At 39.8% G+C, this 8,845-nt stretch overlaps 1 pseudogene; it reads left to right on the top strand.

Moving 5' to 3' along the window:
* Positions 1-2,589: 2,589 nt before the first annotated feature.
* On the top strand, positions 2,590-8,283 carry LOC138028308 (uncharacterized; annotated as a pseudogene).
* The last annotated feature ends 562 nt before the right edge of the window (positions 8,284-8,845 follow it).

Raw genomic sequence — 8,845 nt, 5'->3', positions numbered from 1 at the left:
TGTCATAAACAGATTGAAGAAAAGTGGAGGCTGCAGATTATTGTGGTAGCGGAACATGAAGTTAGCAATGTCGAGGGTATTGATTTGGAAGATGTCTAAAATTCTCAGTTTAGAAAAAAGAGGAGCAGTATGTGCTCGAGATTCTGAATTTGTAACATCGCTTTGAATTAAAGATTGACCTCCAAAGGAGAGAGAAAAACTGTGATTGACTTTCCTCTGACTCGGACTAAATATAACATAATTTGTCTTTTGGACATTAATCGAGAGCTTATTGAAAACCAGGCTCTGAACCCGATTCAAAATCTAAGACCTAAGAAAGCACAAGCTCGGGATTCCGAAGATTCCCATCAAATCTCATAAACGCCGCTCCTCCCCCCCCCCCCCCCCCATGTCAAATCTTTGACAAATAACAAAGGGCCTCAGCGGTCCGAATGCCCAATAACTTTATCCAGTGGATAAGTCGCTATCCGGAGAATAAAGTATACTACACGTTAAATAAGCGTTGACCAAACCCGGTTTTCGTACTCGTCTTTAGTTATATGTGGTTAGAGTGTGCATATTCACAGTCACGTGAACAAATACCGATTGAAATAATCGGCTAGTGACCCCCCGATCCTTCCTTTGAAGTACTTGGGAAAGGGGAATGTACTGACACATTCAAACTTAAAGATGCGATGGTGGAGTTGGTACATTTTTAACAGGACTTTTAAAAGTTGGGTCAAAGTAGGATATTACACGTAAGCGTAAGCATGTAAGCGGCATCATCATCCTGTATTTTTCCTGATCATTTAATGTTGAACAGTGCATGGTGATAATAATAACTGCCATGTCCCCCTTTTATTTATTTATTTATTTATTTATTTATTATTTGTTCTCTTTTGCATAACATGGTCAGCATTTTGTGGATCCATCAATCGACAATTCTCGCGCTTTAATTAAGAACGAAGCCATGAACATGTGTGGGCCCTACCATCCACGTATGCTATGTTGTGGTTTATTGTCTCTCGCTTTAAAAACCAACATCAACGATCTGACATTTTAGTAAAACAGAACAAAGTAATCAACATATCCCCATGATAAAGAGAGGAAGTAATCAACATTTGTGAGCGGTTAAACATATGGTATGAATGGTAAGCGTTATTCAAATTCGCGTGTCTTGCCCTTTGTTGTCGTCCGTGTGCTTTAATTAAAAACTGACCTTTCAGTAAAACAAGACGAACATATCCCTATGCTTAAGAAACGAAACAGTCCCATATCTTCACGGTTTAAAAATCAAGCGATCAACATATGTAAGCGGCTTGACATGTGCTATGAATGGTAGTTGTTTACATTCGAGTACCATGTTGAAGTTTGTTGTCATGCGCAAGACATCATCCACCTGCCCCTTCAGTAAAAAAAATCTTCATGATCCATCAAGATATTGAATTGAGTTAAGTAAAGTCGAATTTCGTTTACCGGAACCTCGGACCTTTATTAAGACTTGATATATGGCCCGTACGGCGCCGCGCGCGCTTTCATTGCAAAACTGTTGAGAAATTGAATCCCCTTATGAAGGCAGTGCATTAGCGCGAGAAGGGCCGCAAAAGCCGTACGGCCTTGTTAGGAACACGTACTGCTCTGTTTGGTGCGATTTTAGGTGATTTCGTCGCTTGTAAACATAAAACTGATTTACAGCCAGAAAATCAAATACAAGCAACGTATTAGATAAATTTCTTGTGCAACCTAGTAACTTTTTTTGTCCAAACTTCATCTTCTGAGTACTTATAACTAGTTTAAAGAATCCAAGTGATAAAATGCTTTTTGACTGAGTTTAGAGATCGGTCGGGACAGGAAAATATTTGGCCTTCGAATTCGGTCGTGGCGAACGTACCAAATATTTTCCCCGTCCGGCCCTCCCACTCAGTCAATAAGTGCATAAGAATTCAATTTAAGAACCCAGAAATTGAACATATCTGAGCGCGACATATGGTAAAATGGTAAACGTTATTTGGCCGTGTTGTATCCCTCGCTTTAACAACGAACATCAACGACCTGACCCTTTAGTGAAACAGAACCAAACAATCAACTTATCTTAGAGCTTTAAACTCTCCGGCACGTAAAGTCGAATCCTGTTTACTCAAAGCTCAGACTTCACGACGCGATATCACGTAAGGGCAGTTTACGCCGGATCTGATTGTCACAGTTTAAATTGGACAAGCATAAGTCCACTACCGGATAAATTTTCGATTGTAATCATTCAACTGCATCGCTGAATTACGAACCATAAACCAGCATTATAGTCATCCAATTTATTACTTTTCTAATGAAGCTAACGAGTGAACTTGATAAAGTGAAGGGTTCTTCTTCTTTTCTGCATGACCAAATCACACCTAATTTAGTAACTTGTGAACAAACTGGCAAAAAGGTATCTAATTTAGTTGTCCTTTCATTAGGCTTGATCTGATGTTTACAATATGTCGGATGTTTTTTCCAGGTTATATTTGTTCATAGTGACCGTTCATGTTATTGATAATCGCTTGAAAAACAGTTGTATACTTTGGAACTTCCAGTTTGGCTGACGAATAACAACAGCTCATTACTCCAAAAAGTTAAAATAGGCCAACCCTTTGTGAAGGAAGTTGTACAACGCATGAAAGTTTGTATTGTTAGGTTCCAAGTATGAAATGCTGTTGGCTTTCTATTCTCAACTGGCTAATGGTTTCAGTGCTGTTGCTGGCTTTTCTTGAAAACAATACAGAGGCTCAACAAGGTGAGTTTTATTTGAACAAAGTCTTACACGAAAAAAAAAATTCTGACTACATGCGGTACAGACTAGTACACCTGCAGCCACTATTCGTTAATTTATGAAACTTCCCAAGTTATCTTGCATTTGAAATAAACATGCTGATGTTGACGTGAGTGGCCAAATGGTAAAACATGGCACACAAATACGTAAAAAACAGGTGGATACAAGCGGCTGAGCTAGCGTGGAACGCATGGGCGCTCCAAACATTATTGATGCGGCTGGCTAAACGAACAAAAGTTCGGCTATCAAACACGAGAACGAAAGTAATGTTTTAAGTTGTTTGATCGAATGTTTGATGGCCTTTCAAATTTTATCAAACACAACCAAACACGATCAAACAGCACCAAACAAGGTGGCCAAGTGGTGAAATAATTGGTCACCAAACAATAAACACTTAATGACTGGTTCCGAGGGAAACAGTTCATTTTGTTTCCCGAGAATCTCAATGTTTCCCCAAGGCACAGCCGAGGGAAACACTGAAATTCGAGGGAAACAAAATGAACGGGACGAGTCATTAAGTGATTTGTTATATAGGACAAAAAGAAAAACTTTCAACGGCGGTCCTCAGTCAACATTTGCGGGTAACAGGCTTTTGGCGGGAAAAAGTTTTATTGTTAGATGTCATGTGACCCCGAAGTAACCAATGAGAGCACGCATTGTTGGGGGAAAATTTTCAGCTATAGCGATATTTCTTGTTTAAGAACATTGACGTCACATTTCTTTTGATATTCAAATTTGCCAACCACGGAACAAAAGAAGTCATTGTTTCAAAAGCCAATTAGGTTCTGGTTGGCAAATTAATAACAATAGATGACGTCACGAGAAACATCGCTATAATTATAACAATGTTTGATGTTGTTTGGTCGCCAAACATTCCCTGTTTCGACAGTCCCTTACCCTCTTTTGACTCTTTGCAGCGCAAGTGGCAGGGAAATTAACCTGGGTTTCATTTGGCAAATAGGGAGCTTAATTAATTAAGCGACTACGCCATCGCCACAAAACAAACTGCTTTAATTAGTATGGGTAATGAAATGGTGACGAATGAAACTAAGGAATAATTTCATGCGCGTTTTATACTAAATCAAATAATTTTCCGAGCCTTTTAGGCTCGGGAAATTATTTGATTTAGGACGATTATAACAAGTGGAATTATAGCAATACAATTTTGGAATTGTATTGCTATAATTCAATGGAACGATGGAATTATAGCAGTACAATTATAACACGTGGAATTTAGTTTCACTCGGAAAAGATTACCGTTCATAGTTCGCTGATGAAAGACAAAGATTACGAATATTCGCCAAGCTGTGAAGTGTCCGATCGCGCAAAGAAACGATGCCATGCAATAAACAACTGACTAACCTCACTTGCTCGGGACTGTCCCGTACTCGGGACCCTCTGTCGTTTTTGTACTAGCCTGCACACTGGCTTTCCGTGCGTCGAATGGCGCGCGGTCAACAGCTGGGGAGTCGGAGCGAGCGGGGAAAAGGAGCTCCAATCCCCTCCCATGCAGCTGTTAACCGCGCGCCATTCGACGCACGGAGAGCCTGTGTGCAGTTGCTGCGCTACGTCCGTACTGTCACTAGACTTGAGGCTTTATATTCAATGGTACTATCACCATATCGTAGGCGTGGCAAAGGGCCAGTAAAGGTCTGGTTGGAGATAATCATGGCTTCTGATTTAGAATCGTGGGCTACAAGTCTGTTTGATAAACACCAAGGTGTAGACCTGATCCAATATAGATTGTAGCGTATGAATGATATCATCAATGTTCTCACCGATAGTGTAGATAGTTGTATCGTCAGCAAATAAATACATGTACAGTTCCCCACTCGCTATTGATTCAGCAAGATCGTTAACAAAAATTGAGAATAACTTGGGTCCCAGTATTTGTAGTGTTTTGAGACTTGTCAATCATTTATGTAAATGTCCCACGCCGTCTAGGAGCTAGGACTTTTGTATGTTGTAGTCGTCATGTCTGTTTAGTAAATATACTGTTGTGTTCGGACAAGTGGTTTTCAATTGTTTATTTGACCGTAAACATCACAGTATTGACCCTTGGGGTACCCCAAACCTGACTATCGTGGACTCTGACTTGTTTCCTGAAATTTGAACGAACTGTTGACGCATTGACATGTAGTCAGCGAGACAGGAAAGCAAATTGCCTGAGATACCAATGGCTTTTAGCTTTTCTAGTAAAATTGTATGGTTCACAGTGTCAAATGCTTTCCGGAAGTCTATGAAGAGAACACCGACTTTAAGAGCACTATCCAGGGCTCTTCTCCATGTTTCTGTTGGGTGAAGTAACAGGCTTTCTGTAGAGTAGTTCTTTCGAAATCCCCACTGCCTGGGACTTAACAAGCCATGTGTTTCCAGGTGGCTGTTTAAGGTGTCACAAACAACATTCTAAGATCTTTCCTGGGATACTGAGAAGGGATATTAGTTGTTGACATCAGTTGGCGAACCTTTCTTAAAAATGGGATTAACACGTGACAATTTCCAGGTTGATGGAAAAGATGAGTCATTCACACTCTTATTAAAGACCGGTAAGAGACTGTAAGTAGCAGAGTCACCAATCAGGGACAAGTCCCTCGGCGATAAATTGTCCAACCGGTAGCCTTCTTGGGGTTAGCAGCTTTCTTAATTAATCTTATCCTTTATTAGATCCCAGCAAAAATCAACATTCTCTTTGGTTGGAGTAATTCTGTTGATGAAGTTGTTTAGAGTTGATGAGTCCAGGGAATTAAGTTGCTTAGTTAAGTTTTCGCTAATATTGATAAAAAAGCCATTGAAATACTCAGCTTTAGTTAGATTGTGGGTTATCATCTCCTCATTAGGAACAGAAATTGGACCAATGTTCTTGGCTTTGTGCTTTCTCAAGACTTGATTAGCCAGGCTCCAAAATTCTCAAATACAACTGACCACAAATGCGCAAAACACTTTCCTTCGCTTTGTTATATGTATGTCCTTTATATTCAATACTCGTTTAAGCTGTTTCACCGCCAAAGGGCTGCTGGGTTGAAATGTTGCCTTAAACAGCTAAAATTACAGAAGCTTATATCAGTGTTCCTGGATCTTGGAAAAAAAACCAAAAATAGTAACCATTGGAGAAAGAAGTAACATTGTCTTTAATATTCAAAGTCGATTCAAAGGTAAGGTCAAGGGTAAAATTTATGAGAGTGGATTAAAAATGTGGCTTACGTTTTTCAGTTTCCATTTCCATGGACTGGATGCAACAGAAATTTGTGATTATTGATTTCAATATCAATCAACAAATATTGAGTACTTGAGTTTTATCAATTGATCAATTATTAGCTTTTCGATGATTGATTTCCATCGATTAGATATGCCATGTATAAATGTTGTTTCGTTTTACCCCTGAAGACTCTGATTATCAAATTCCCTGCCCCACCCCACCCCCCTGATTATGAAATCCTACCCCCCCCCCCCCCCTACCGTACGACAAAGGTGTCAAATGCCCGGGGTAGACCCAGGGGGATGTTGAAGTTCCATTTGACCGATACATTGTAAACATTTTTAGGAAATTAGAGTACTTGAATACATCACCACTTGCATGTTCAACATAATACTTAAGGTGCGTTCGATTGACCGTATTCCGGAATAAGAGTACGTGGAGTGATGGATTCAAAACGGTATGTCTGGCGTTTTTGAAGCAACAAGGTACGTAATAAAGATATGTTTAAAATAGCATTTTAGCAGGTGTTTGACAATTTTTGTGTGAATCTCCGTAAAAACGAAGGATTTCTAACTTCTATTCCATGTATTCCTATTCCGGAATACGGTCAATCGAACGCACCCTTACGCTGCGTGGCGCGAGTCGACTCTGGGACGGATATCAAACATAAAACACGGAAGTGGCCGTAATAAACCTACCCTTCAGGAATTTTTCTCAGCATTTCTCTTGTAGGATTCTGATGTGAGGTATAGTGTAATTCAAAGTTTCTGTTTGTTGACAGTGCGTCAATTTCTTTGTTCATTTGCTGTTGAAGTTCTTCACTTGATAAATCCAGGCACTTGCGACTAAAGATTAACACGTGCTTTCCCGTGAATGCTTCTGCCATCTTAAAAGTTTCTGCTGAAACAATACCGTTTAAAACAGAATATTTTTGAGAGAAAAATTGTAAATTCCTAGGGGAAACGAATTCAACTCCCTTTCGTAAGAGAAAACAAAGAGAAGGCTATTACTTGCGCACGATCGAAACACGAGTGGTGTGGAGTGGGCACTTGGGGTGTCATCGGCTTCAGTCTTACACGAAGTACTACCCTAACTGCTGCCGTTAACAACATGGCGGGCATACAACAGTGTTGGAGTTATGATGATTTTGATCTTGATGACGATGTTTTTGTTTCTCTTGAAGAAGCCATAAGAAAACAAGAAGAAAACTACTTTGGTAACCCGAAGCATTATATGCTATTTTCTGGAGCTGCAATGGGAAGTGATACCTATTGGCAAAAATTAGGCGCCAAATACGGGGTTCGTGTGAAGGCATTTTCCTTCAAGACTCATAACAGGAAGCTTGTGGTAGAGTTGTTCTCTCCGATGAGCAATTGCAACAGGCTGATGACTTCTTACACATGGCAAACAAAACTTTAAAACGACGTTTCCCAACCGGAAAATCCTACGTAAATAATTTACTTCGAAGGAACTGGCACCAAGTCAAGGATACCAGTGCAGTGTTTGCAATTGGAAAAATTAGCGTCCACGGGAATATAGTTGAGGGCGGCACTGGGTGGGCTGTGCAGATGGCTGTGGACGCCAGGAAACCCGTTTACGTGTTTGACATTGTCAGCAGTGGGTGGAAAATGTATGACTAAATGGCAAGAAGAAGTTTTCAATTTTTAAGACTGTCCCGAGACTGTCCTTAAATTTTACTGGAATCGGCACAAGAGCATTGCCTGAGAATGGGAAAGCTGCTATTGAAAAAGTATTCCAAGAAACGTTTGGGAAATTGCCAAGATAGGAGTTACAAATTATATTGAGTTACCTACATGTAATAATGTATATAATCCCTCACTTATAATTACACTGATATGAGTTTGCCAATCAGCAAGTTTAGTTTGCAGGTCTAATCACAGGTCACTGTTTTTCCAGTTTGTAACCACCCCTAATGCGTTTCTAGTTCTAACATGAGGACTAAAAGCTATACTGAGATAAAGTTTAGGCCAAAGATTAGCATTAGGAAAGTGTTAGCCTAGGGTTCTTTCAGTATTGGCGAAACAGTACTTTTGATTGGACCATTGAAATACACTTACTTTTGATTCTAGAAGACAGTTATAGGGTAGTGTCTACTTAGCTCCCCAAGTGCTCTCCTTCCACTTCACCCACTCGGTCTGAATAACATTGCTTCTTGCAACTCCAGCAGAACGACTGCCCTAAAACTTATTTTTCACAATATTCTTGTCATTCTGAGAATGAAAATGTGATTGAGGGCAAACGTTTGAGTGCCACTCCATGGAGTACCCTAATAATAGTTAAGAAGGAAGAAAAATATAAATGAATAATTTTTGGAAGTTTAATGTCCTTTAACTGTACATACCTTGAATGAGTTCAAACTTCCACTGGGCTGGTCTCGTAGTGGACAGCTGCCATTTTGTAAAAAGATAATCATTCTGCTTGCTACTACCCAGAAAAGTAAATGTGCTTTGTCAAACGTCAGACATGGAAGGACAGAGGCAGGTTTTATAATGACTGAAATTTTTGCGTCACAAATTGGGGAACCTTTGTTTTTCTCCAGGTACTCTGTTTTTCCCCTCTCCTCAAAAACCAATGTTTGATTAATTTAATTTGCATTGATTTGAGTTGATTTACACGGTACTCAATTAATGTGCCCCGTGCAGTGCTAGAAGACTAGACACTTCAGAGGAGCAAGATGCCAGGATTAAAAATACTTGATTTATTAGAGAAAGAGGAGGTGGTGGTCGAAGACAAAACTAAAAAACGAAGAAAACTAAAACATTATTACCCCTTTGACGTCCAAACCCATTTAAACATGTTTTCAAGACCAGCAAAAAGACAAGGATTGCAAAGATTCATGACTT

The sequence above is a fragment of the Montipora capricornis genome, chromosome 13 (assembly GCF_036669925.1).
Source record: "Montipora capricornis isolate CH-2021 chromosome 13, ASM3666992v2, whole genome shotgun sequence".
NCBI classification, from domain to species: domain Eukaryota; kingdom Metazoa; phylum Cnidaria; class Anthozoa; order Scleractinia; family Acroporidae; genus Montipora; species Montipora capricornis.
This window is presented reverse-complemented; position numbering and strand designations above follow the sequence as displayed.